General features: G+C 45.3%; 1 long non-coding RNA gene across 1 annotated transcript; it reads right to left on the reverse strand.

The window, feature by feature from the left end:
- Window positions 1-285: 285 nt before the first annotated feature.
- LOC141025288 (uncharacterized) lies at window positions 286-2,211 on the reverse strand. Its single transcript, XR_012186764.1, has 3 exons — window positions 1,962-2,211; window positions 1,728-1,874; window positions 286-452 (listed from the first exon to the last, which is right to left on the reverse strand). It is a non-coding gene; the product is annotated as an uncharacterized lncRNA (long non-coding RNA).
- Window positions 2,212-12,010: the final 9,799 nt, after the last annotated feature.

The following is a 12,010-nucleotide window of genomic DNA, read 5'->3' on the forward strand; positions in this document are numbered from 1 at the left end:
AACCCAACCTGGGCCAGGATTGAGGCCCGCAGAAGGCCCAATAGGCCCACAGACAGCACAGTGTGACATTAGGCCCGTAAGCCTGCATTTGAGAGGAGCTTGAGAGGGCAGCCGCAGTGGGGCTTATAAACCACTCCGAGCCCCTCTCAACTAGTGAGGTGGGACTAAACTTTTGGCCGCGGGCAGCGCAAGGCCTTTGGTCCTGGTTGGTGGCACCAACCGGGACCAATGCCCCCCTTTAGTCCCGGTTGGTGCCCAGTGCACGGAAGCCAATCTGAGTCAAGTTATGTTATTCTTTTTTGAAACAGAAGTTATGCCTTAATTGTGAACTGAAGGGAATGCAGACCACTTACCGGTGTTGGTAGCATTCTGCACCTAGTAGCAGGGTCTGGCGAAGCAGTAAGATCAACCATGCCCTCTAGATTTAACTTTATACCAGTTTCTTCTTCGACCTAGCAACAATCCAAGTATAATTAGCGAAGAGTGACGTATACATTAACTGAATACTTAGTACTTCAGAAATTAAGTCGAATTCCTGGCAGTGGCAGCAAGATTGGTGTATGTCTTGTGAACCAAATCGAGCTAAAACAGGGCTAGTGTGACTGACTAGCTACAATAGCATGCAAAATTCAGTGGATATAAACTGTATATTTGGGGAAAGAAGATACTAATCTCTCGGACTGCGGTGATGTGACTCGATTAGGCTCGGTTTCTTGGTAGCTAAAGGTAACATTTTGTTTTGCAGTTTCTTGGAAATTTTAGAGAAACATGAGTTACCTCCTTATGTTCACTAACTCCTATATCATTGTTTCAGCAAGGGTCACTTGCTGATGAAGATTTCCGAATCTCTCTGAAGATTGAGATTGTGTAGGTCGAAAAACTAAGGGCAAACCCGAGTAGCGAGAACCAATTAAAGGTGGAAGTATAAAAATCTCAGAAAACAAAGACATAGTAAGTTGGATATTTAGAACTTTACATGTGCATAGCTATTCCCATCGAATTGAATAAAAATATCAATTCACCCACGATTTTGACCTAATCGGTTTGGATGGAACTGCCACTTTCCCCAAAAAGTTCTGAAAATCCTGATGGAGACCATAGAAGCTACGGACATGCAACCGTGATATATCTACAGCTAAACGGTGATAGGAAGATGGCTCAATCATTGAACTAGCATTGAACAACCTACTTCAGAAAAAACCTGCTGCGATATCTCATTAATATTGGGCCAGTGTTTGGCAGACATCATATTTGGAAGTTGAAAGTGTGGATTAAGATTAAAAACTGCATATGATTTTTACAACCTAAGGTAATCGTCAGTAAAGATAATATGGTCATACAAAAAATCATCACGCATAAAATCTAATGATTTAATTTATTTTTAGATGAGCGACCCCTGTTGCTGCAGTTGCTAGCCGGTTGACTAAGACCTGGTATATATTTTACACATCATAGTAGCCTTTTTGATAAACTATCTACTACATATTATTCTTTTGGTACATGGAAATGTTTTTGTACCCTTTTCTTTTATACTGAAGCGTACTTACAGAGATAAATTCAGAGGTCTAGTCTCAAGTCATAATCCGGTGAAAAAATTCTAGATCCACGAAAAGTACATTTCTTCTAGTATACTACTATGTTATTTGGCTTAGCAAATGACGTTGGAGGAATCAAGAAGGTAGTACATGAGATGACTTTTGAAGGAGGAAGTAAGGATGAGACCTCACCTGGCTGAGGTTGTACTGGAAGATGAGGCTTTCCTTCCCACAGGTGGCCTCGGCAATCTCCGGCAGCCAGTCCACGAAGCCATCGCTGGCCGGCGATGCGCGCATCGCAGATCTCTCCTTGGCCCTACAGAAACCCCAACCACCCTTCTGCAGACGAAAGGATTCGCAGAGCACGCACGGATCAGCAACGAGCAGGCACATGGAGTGGCAGTGGCGGGGGAGGGAGGAAGATACCTGCGCGCAAGGAGATGAGGAGGAGGAGAGAGGTGGAGGCGCCGGCGCTAGGGTTTGGGCGTCGCGCACCAGAGTTGGGGCTCCACCGGATCACGCCGCCGCCTCCTGCAAGGCGGACCATGGATCGAAACCAGCACCTGCACCTTCTCCTCCCACCTGCTCCTGGATCTGCCATCTCTTCGACCTAACTGATCTCTCTGCTCCGATTTTGTGACAAGCTAAAGGAAACACTGCTGCGCCGCTAGGGTTTCTTCTCTCAATTTGGGGATCGAATGGGGAACAGAACAACAAGTACCCGTGGGCTGGGTTAAAAACATCTGGCGGGCCGGCCATCGCGTCCCGTTCCAGTGATACAATACATATTGGTATGGAACAGGAAAGTAACGACCCGTCGCTAGATCGCCGTCAAACCCATCTGCCGTCGGCCACAAACACCGTCTCCCACGGCGTCAATGCCCGTCACGCACACACATTAACTCCCCTAACCACCCATCGGTCCCACGTCGGAAATTACGCATCTCGATGGAAACGAACGCCTCTAGATACCGATAGCGCGAGAGCTCGTCCGCGCCGGTGAATTTCCGTTATTTAACCTGTTTGAATCCGCTTTGAGAGAGAAGAACTTATTCATGAGGAGAAGAAGACCGTGTTTCACCAAATCCCAGTGTTTTCTATAGAAGGCAGGCCCAAAACCGTCTGGGTCCGGACTTGTGTTGTCGTCCATCGAGTTTAGTGCCACCTTAATCTCGTTTAGTGTCGAAGGGCGAATAAGGGCGCTAGCTTGGGAGGAGGAGTTAAGTATGGCACGTGTTTGCTGTTATGTATCTCAAATTCCATTTTAGTCAATATTATACCTATGGCACGTTTTGAAAAAAATATTATACCTATGGCTAGAAAGAGATCTTGGAAGAGGAGGGCAAACAACTGTAGCGGCGTGAACCGCTAGGGGCTTGCCGATCGATACGATGAGGGCTGGGGCATGAGGCGAAGCCGCGAAGGAGACGATCCCTTTTCCTATAGCGCCGCCACCGCGACTACTATTACGGTTTTGCGATCGATCTAGTCCATGATCCTTTTTTCTTCGGAAAAACTAACGCCCACATGTGTGAGCGTTTGCACATCGCCCACACGACTCCATCACCACTCATTTTGCCACGTATGAACAGATGACATCAGCAGAAATCTTTTTGGTTTTCGGCTTAAAAATGTTTTATCTCCTAATTAAAAAAGCGAATTAAAAATCCGTTTTCACCATTAAATCTGTCTCGACGAGATCTTCAAAACTAGACCCCATGTTGATATGTTTCGACGAAATTTTATTTTGCCCAAAAGTTGCCATGATGTTTAGACTGTAGTTGCCATAGTGCTTAAACTAAAGTTGCCATGTGGCAATTTTAGTTTGTAGATCATGGCAATTTTAGTTTTTCGATGATGGCAATTCCAGTACTTTGACCATGAAAATATTTTTTTGTATGAACCATGGCAATTTTAAGTGCATGTATCATGGCAATTTTAATTTATGATGCATGGCAAGTCTAGTTTCTTAATTCCCCGTTTTATAACATGTCAAAATTTACTTTTAAATGTAGAAGAAAATAGCTGAAACATATGGCAACTTCAGTGTAAACATCATGGCAATTCATGTGCAATAGACACGGCAACTTTTAACAAAATAAAAAAATTTGTCAAAATATATTGATATGAGATCTAGTTTCGAAGATCTTGTCGCGAGGGATTTAATGGTGAAAACGGATCTTCAATCGGATTTTTCATTTAAGAGATAAAACATTTTGAAGACAGAAAATCCAAAAAGATTTCCACATGCATGCATGCGGTGACATGGCGTAGTCTGTGTGCTATAGGGCGTGTGGGCGGGTTTGGCTCCCACCACACGTGTGGGCATTTTTCTTTGAAACCGACGATCCCGTTTCTATCTCGATTGAGGCATGGAGCAGTTTTTTTTCCTTTGTTTGTGAGGAATGTCAATCGAGCAGAAGAGCGAGACCTCCTATACGCCGCATTATGCGGCAGGAAGTCGGGGCTTCGCATACGCAGTACAACTCTGACTGGGCCGGCCCACGCATGAGCTGCGAGCAGTGTAAAAAAAAGTAAGAAAAAAGCAGAGCGTCACACAGGATTCGCTGTGCTGCAAAGACAGGTAGCTAGCCATTGTTGCTTACTACTCCTAGTGGTACAAAGGCAACGCAAATGCTATAACACTAGATAAATCGCATAATCGGGTTATTTCCATTTTTTAGTCATTTCTTGAAAATACTAAATAAACATTTTTTAAATGATGAACGTTTTCGCCAAGCACGCACGAGTTTGAAAAGTAGTGTATTTTTTGGAATTTTTAACCAAATTGTAAAATGGGATTCATTTTTGAACATGTGTACAAATTTTGAAAAACAGGAACCTTTTTTCAAAATGTGAAAAATATTTGAATTTGTGAATGAAATTTAAAGCATGAACATTTTTTGAATTTCTGAACAAATCTTTAAAAACAGGAACCTTTTTTAATAGCAATCAAATTCATGGGTGAGCCAAAACTTGTCTTTCTGTTCTTCCGTAGCTATAGACAAGGTCTTCGTTCTTCATGGGTGAGGAGCTTGAGCAGAGATAAAGAAAAGGGGGTTAGACTCACACCCACACCCAAACTCACACTAAGATTTCCTGAAAACAACTGGTGTGCACAAAGCACAAATTCTTGAGACATGCATGGTGACGTGAGCTGCCAAACTGAAGCAGGTAGCTACTCTGCTTCACCGACATCTCAGTCCTACTAACCATATGCCATGTACCCATTCACCGACATCTGGTGAACACTTGGACTCTTCAAAACTGAGCACACGAAACGGCACGAAACAGGTCAATTCGCCTTGATGAATATTACTAGTGGCATGGCAACTCAGTTTATCTGATGAATGTGGAGGCATTACCAACTCAATTCCACAGGATTAAACTAAACCAGGCAGAAATATGCAGCAGCCCTTCAAATCACAGGGTGGACATGGAGCCTAGGGGGAAGAAGTCCAGTGCTAGTGTCCTACCACTGCTGCTGCTGCTGCTGCAACAACTCACATTCTTGTCTTGGGAGTGATACGTCTCCGTCGTATCTATAATTTTTGATTGTTCCATGCCAATATTATACAACTTTCATATACTTTTGGCAACATTTTATATTATTTTTGGGACTAACATATTGATCCAGTGCCCAGTGCCAGTTCCTGTTTGTTGCATGTTTTTGTTTCGCAGAATATCCATATCAAACGGAATCCAAACGGGATAAAAACGGACGGAGAATATTTTTGGAATATTTGAAGAATTCCGGAAGAAAAATCCACGCGAGACGGTGCCCGAGGGATCCACGAGGCAGCGGGCGCGCCTGCCCCCCCCCCCCCCCCCCCCGGGCGCGCCCCTGACCCTCGTGGGCCACCCGTAAGGCGGTTGATGCCCTTCTTCGGCCGCAAGAAAGCTAATTTTTGGGAAAAAATCACGGCGAAGGTTTCAGTCCAATCGGAGTTACGGATCTCCATATATATATGAAACGGTGAAAGGGCACCAGAAGAGAACGCAGAAACAGAGAGAGACAGAGAGACAGATCCAATCTCGAAGGGGCTCTCGCCCCTCCCATGCCATGGAGGCCAAGGACCAGAGGGGAAACCCTTCTCCCATCTAGGGAGGAGGTCAAGGAAGAAGAAGACGAAGGGGCCCCCTCTCCCCTTCTCTTCCGGTGGTGCCGGAACGCTGCCGTGGCCATCATCATCACCGCCATCTTCACCAACAACTTCACAGCCATCATCACCAACTCTTCCCCCCTCTATGCAGCGGTGTAACCTCTCTCTTACCCGCTGTAATCTCTACTTAAACATGGTGCTCAACGCTATATATTATTTCCCAATGATGTATGGCTATCCTATGATGTTTGAGTAGATCCGTTTTGTCTTAATTGATGATCGTGATTGGTTTGAGTTGCATGTTTTATTATTGGTGCTGTCCTATGGTGCTCTCTGTGTCGCGCAAGCGTGAGGGATCCCCGCTGTAGGGTTTGCAATATGTTCATGATTTGCTTATGGTGGGTGGCGTGAGTGACAGAAGCACAGACCCGAGTAAGTAGGTTGTTGCGTATGGGATAAAGAGGACTTGATGCTTTAATGCTATGGTTGGGTTTTACCTTAATGATCTTTAGTAGTTGCGGATGCTTGCTAGAGTTCCAATCATAAGTGCATATGATCCAAGTAGAGAAAGTATGTTAGCTTATGCCTCTCCCTCAAATAAAATTGCAATAATGATTACCGGCCTAGTTGTCGATTTCCTAGGGACAAATAACTTTCTCGTGACAAAAGCTCTCTACTAAAACTAATTTAGTTGTGTCTTCATCTAAACAGCCCCTAGCTTTTATTTACGCTCTCTTTATTTTCTTGCAAACCTATCCAAAAACACCTATAAAGTACTTCTAGTTTCATACTTGTTCTAGGTAAAGCGAACATTAAGTGTGCGTAGAGTTGTATCGGTGGTCGATAGAACTTGAGGGAATATTTGTTCTACCTTTAGCTCCTCGTTGGGTTCGACACTCTTACTTATCTAAAGAGGCTACAATTGATCCCCTATACTTGTGGGTTATCAGGGAGGCAGAAGAGGAGCACGGGCATGGAGTTTATGGGATGATCGATGGGCTGCCGGTCCTGAGACAAGCTCAAGCTGAATTGAGTTGACTGCCGCCACGTCAGCCCTGACAAGTGGGTCCCACATGTCATAAACGCTTTAAAAATCAGCAAAACGATCATGAAACTCACTTGGTAGTTTTTTGTCAAAAATTTAGCTTCATCCGGTAGTTTTTGTTGATGTTTGGAAAGTGGTAGTTCTGTGGGACCGAAACTTGTAATGTGGTAGTTTTTTGTTAAATACTCTGAGACGAAGGGAGTACTACTTACTCACAACACATACGACCAACAATGTTCAACTCTTTTCAACCGTCTTCACCGAAACGAAATTATACTCGTCTCTGAGAAACCAACAATGCCAGCAAAAATAGAAGAAACATTGTGGTACTTCAAGATTTTGCACCTCCTTTGGGTCGTCTATATATCAAAACAAACAGGGTACGCTCAACTTCGTCCTGCGGCCTCGTAGATGTTGGAGATGTGTTCCATGGAAAATACAAGGTTGCTCCTTCCACAACGTTTCACGATGCATACAAGAGAATCTGCTATGGCATATCAGCCTCCAGGAGCTCCCACCAGCAACCTTCCATGTAAGCAGACGGAGCTGCAATGTCAATGGTGGCTATCAGGATAGTCCATGAGCACACCAAGGACCAGACAACTATCATAGATGAGTCAACGGCTCACAAGAGCTCAGCCGTAGATGGTGAGCAACTCTTACATCTCAGTATGTTAGCTGCGAGAATTTGGTCGTGGATTGGTAGCCAACAGGAGTGAGGACATAATATATCATTAGGAACTTCCCAGTACCTCCCATGCTTAGGACGGAGTAATTGATAAGGCAAGAACATGAGAGAAGATGTAACATGTATGTTTGTGCGAGGAGGGGGGAGTATATAGGGCATCTACAAAGCTAAGGATCTCTCTCTCCCTCCCCCCCCCCTCTCAATGTGAAGAATTGTTACTTCTTTCCCCTTTCATGCATGGAGATTGTTGCATGCGAATGCTCTTATGGCTGACTATAAATTACATTATAGTCTAGTGGTCTTAGCAAAAAATTTGATGATCTTGCATTGTTTTTAATGGTTTTGTTTGTATTTGGCTAGGAGTTCCATTTGGAATGGAACCTTACATCCATGATCTAGTTCTACTCTAGACATAATTTTCAAAAAAAAAATCTGCTATTAGCAACAAATGCACCTAATAGCTACTCCCTCCATTCCATAATATAAGATGCTATTACATCCAATATACTCACATATTGGATGTAATAACATCTTATATTATGGAACATAGGGAGTAATTGAAGGAAATATGCCCAAGAGGCAATAATGAAGTTCTTATTTCATATTTCCTTATTCATGATAAAGGTTTATTATTCATGCTACAATTGTATTGATCGGAAACTTAAATACATGTGTGAATACATAAAAAAATAATGTGTCCCTAGTAGGCCTCTACTAGACTAGCTCGTTGATCAAAGATGGTTAAGGTTTCCTAACCATGAACATGAGTTGTCATTTGATAACGGGGTCACATCATTAGGAGAATGATGTGATGGACAAGACCCATCCGTTAGCCTAGCATATTGATCATTCAGTTTATTGCTATCGCTTTCTTCATGTCAAATACTTATTCCTTCGACTATGAGATTATGCAACTCCCGGATACCGGAGGAATATACCTTGTGTGCTATCAAACGTCACAACATAACTGGGTGATCATAAAGATGCTCTATAGGTATCTTCGAAGGTGTTTGGTGAGTTGGCATAGATCGAGATTAGGATTTGTCACTCCGAGTATCGGAGAGGTATCTCTGGGCCCTCTCGGTAATACACATCATAAGCTTGCAAGCAAATGACTAAGGAGTTAGTCACGAGGTGATGTATTACGGAATGAGCAAACGGACTTGCCGGTAACGAGATTGAACTAGGTATGAAGATACCGTCGATCGAATCTCGGGCAAGTAACATATCGATGGACAAAGGGAATTACGTATGTTGTCATAACGGTTCGACCGATAAAGATCTTCGTAGAATATGTAGGAGCCAATATGTGCATCCAGGTTCCGCTATTTGTTATTGACCGGAGAGGTGTCTCAGTCATGTATACATAGTTCTCGAACCCATAAGGTCCGCACGCTTAACGTTCGTTGACAATATAGTATTATATGAGTTATGTGATTTGGTGACCGAATGTTGTTCGGAATCCCGGATGAGATGACGGGCATGAAGAGGAGTCTTGAAATGGTTGAGAGGTAAAGATTGACATATAGGACGATGGTATTCGGACACCGGAAGTGTTTCGGGGGGTACCGGGTACTTATCGGGTCACCGGAAAGGAGTTTCGGGCACCCCGACAAAGATATGGGCCTTATGGGCCAAGAGAGGGAACACACCAGCCCACAAGGGGCTGGTGTGCCCCCATATCAAGTCGGCCTATGAGGAGGAGAAGGAAAGAGGGGAGGGAAAGGAAAGTGTGGAGTAGGACTCCCCCTTCCTTCCCTCCCCCCTCCCCCCCCCCCCACTAGTAGGAAAAGGGGCTTAGGTCACAGGACAATTTTCACATTAGCCCCGGTTCAGTCACGAACCGGGACTAATGTGAGCATTGGTCCCGGTTCGTGCGGCCAGGGACCTGCCGGGCCTCGTGGGGGCATTGGTCCCGGTTCGTCCGGACCCTTTGGTCCCGGTTGGTGGGACAAACCGGGACCAATGGGCCACGCTCCTGGCCCACCACCCTTTAGTCCCGATTCCTACCACAAACCGGGACTAAAGGCATGGTCCTAGTTGCGGCCAGTGTTTAGTCCCACCTCGCCAACCGAAGGGCGCTCACATCAGTTTATAAGGTCGTCCCTCTCTGCCTTGTTGAGCTTCTATTAAAGTGAAAATAGATGCCCTTATACAGGAAATTTGACCTAAATTCATAGTAAATTTCATAGAAATTTATTATGAATTTAGGTTGAATTTTCTCTATAAGCGCATCTATGTTCATTTTTTATATTTATAAAATAAATAAACCTTAATAAAATAAATAAAACTAAATAAACCTTAATAAAATAAAATAAAATAAACTATAGTAACTACAATAAATTAAGTAAAAATAGCAGCAGTAAAATAAATAAAAATAGCGGCAGTAAAATAAATAAAAATAAAATAATTAAAGTAAAATACATAAGTAATTAGAAATAAAATAAATAAGTTTTTTGTTGTAAGTAGAAACAAAACAAAACAAATAAAGCAAAAGAGAAAAAAACACGAGCCATCAACTCCATAACCGCCATATCTGGGATAGAGAAGGGCGATCCCTTGGAGTGGGATTCACATACAGTTGCCCGTAACATCTACCATTCGAGCCTAGCAGGTGGAACTCGGATCTGGCAACAGTGTCAAAGCGGCAAATAGCAGGCGGAGGAGAAGCCACCGATGTCATGTGTAGATCCCTTCTAGGTCTTGCGGATCGTGCTATTACAGCAATTTGGTTGGTTGATCCCAAAAAAAAGGAATTTGGTTGGTTTTCTTGAAGCCCTAGCTTGTTGTGCCGTCCTATTCTCTCAATGCAATTTAGCAAATGCTACTACAGTACAGTAAAGGGCACAAAGAAAAAGCACGCAGTGAAGGAAAATACCTCCATATCAAAGTTGCTACTTATCTTGTTGGTTATCAGGATGTGGATATGTAGAATTTTCTCTAGCCACGGCAACAGACATGCATTCATCGAGGGGGTTCACTACAGAACAAAATAAATGCTGACGTTAGTTGTTGAGGGTACGTTTGACATCCCTGAGAGACTAGATAATGAAAAGATGAATCGTCAAACCTGGATGAACAAAGATGCTACCAAGTGGATGAATCTGATGGCCTGTCCTCCCTTGAAGATCATGAGTCCTCCCTTGAAGGCGCCACCAGGGCCATGGACGCCTCATACACCGCCGCCGACGTGTTGTAGTGATGAGGTATCGTGCAGGATCTGACACAGGATCACCTTCAGGCAAGATGAATAGGTCTTCAGGGGCACGACGGCCGGCCACAGCAGGCCCCTGCCATGGACGGCGCCGCCCGAGCCACAGCCGCTCGCCAGCTCGCCTCTGGAGCAGTCCAAGCTTATCCGTGAGCTCGTCCCCTAGTGCCCGTCGCCGCCACGACGTCCTGCAGGCTAGAGAACGGCGGTTCGCCGTTCTTATCCACGGCCGCCGTTGAACCGACTCCGGCCGCCTATATAAGGAGCCCCCGAGTCCGTCCAGTCCCTCAGGCGACCTCAAGCCACCCCACCTAGCATCCCCATAGCAGGCAATCGACCAGGGAGGGTCTTCTTCCCCATCTCCGGCCAGTACAGCCGCCACCGCCCTCCGGTCCATTCAGTCGCAACCAGAGCCCCCCTCCCCCCCCCCCCCCCGTCCGTATAGCACCACCATCCTCCTCCCCTCGACCGTGCGGAGCCGCCCAAACCCTCAGCTGCGTCGGGGAACCACCGTAGGCCAAAGCCCCAAACCTCCCGAAGCTGCCGACCGCCGCGGAGCTCGCCGGCGGCGACTCCCTCCATCCCCGCCACCTCCTCGACCACCGGGAGGACCGCCCCGGCCTAGCGGATCCATCCCCGCCCTCAGGACCCCGCGAGGAGCCGCCGTTCGCCGGCGTTGATCGCCGAAGCCTCGCCTCTGTTCGGCCAGAGGAGGAAGGAGGCGGGGGCGACTGGTCAAACCTGACCAGTGGGCCCAAGGGACCCACTGTCAGTGACCCACGAGCCGGTCCACGCGGGTTAAGTGGAGGATCTGACACAGGATCACCTTCAGGCGAGATGAATAGGTCTTCAGGGGCACGACGGCAGCGGCGGCACCATGGCCGGGACTGGTGACGACGGCGACGGCGAGCGAGCGGGAGGGTGGCGGCGGCTGCGTGCGAGTGGGAGGCCGGAGGATCACCACTCATTGTGCTCGACATATCACTACAAGAAACCTGTTAATCCATGACGGATTTCTAATGACATTTTTGGAAACTCTCATCGATGACCTGGTAAAACCCCACAAGCCCGGTGAAAGCCCGCTAAAGCCCGTCTAACCGTTCCCGTATAAAAACTTAACCCTAAATTCCCTCCTCGGCCCCTGCATCGTGTCCCACAGCACGTCGCCACCCCTCGTCCCTCCCACAGCTCGTAAACCTTAATAAAATAAAATAAAATAAACTATAGTAACTACAATAAATAAACCTTAATAAATTAAGTAAAAATAGCAGCAGTAAAATAAATAAAAATAGCAGCAGTAAAATAAATAAAAATAAAATAATTAAAGTAAAATACATAAGTAATTAGAAATAAAATAAATAAGTTTTTTGTTGTAAGTAGACAAATAAAGCAAAAGAGAAAAAAACAGAGGAAAAAAATTATGCCACC

Source organism: Aegilops tauschii, chromosome 6, assembly GCF_002575655.3.
Source record: "Aegilops tauschii subsp. strangulata cultivar AL8/78 chromosome 6, Aet v6.0, whole genome shotgun sequence".
Classification (NCBI taxonomy): Eukaryota; Viridiplantae; Streptophyta; class Magnoliopsida; order Poales; family Poaceae; genus Aegilops; species Aegilops tauschii.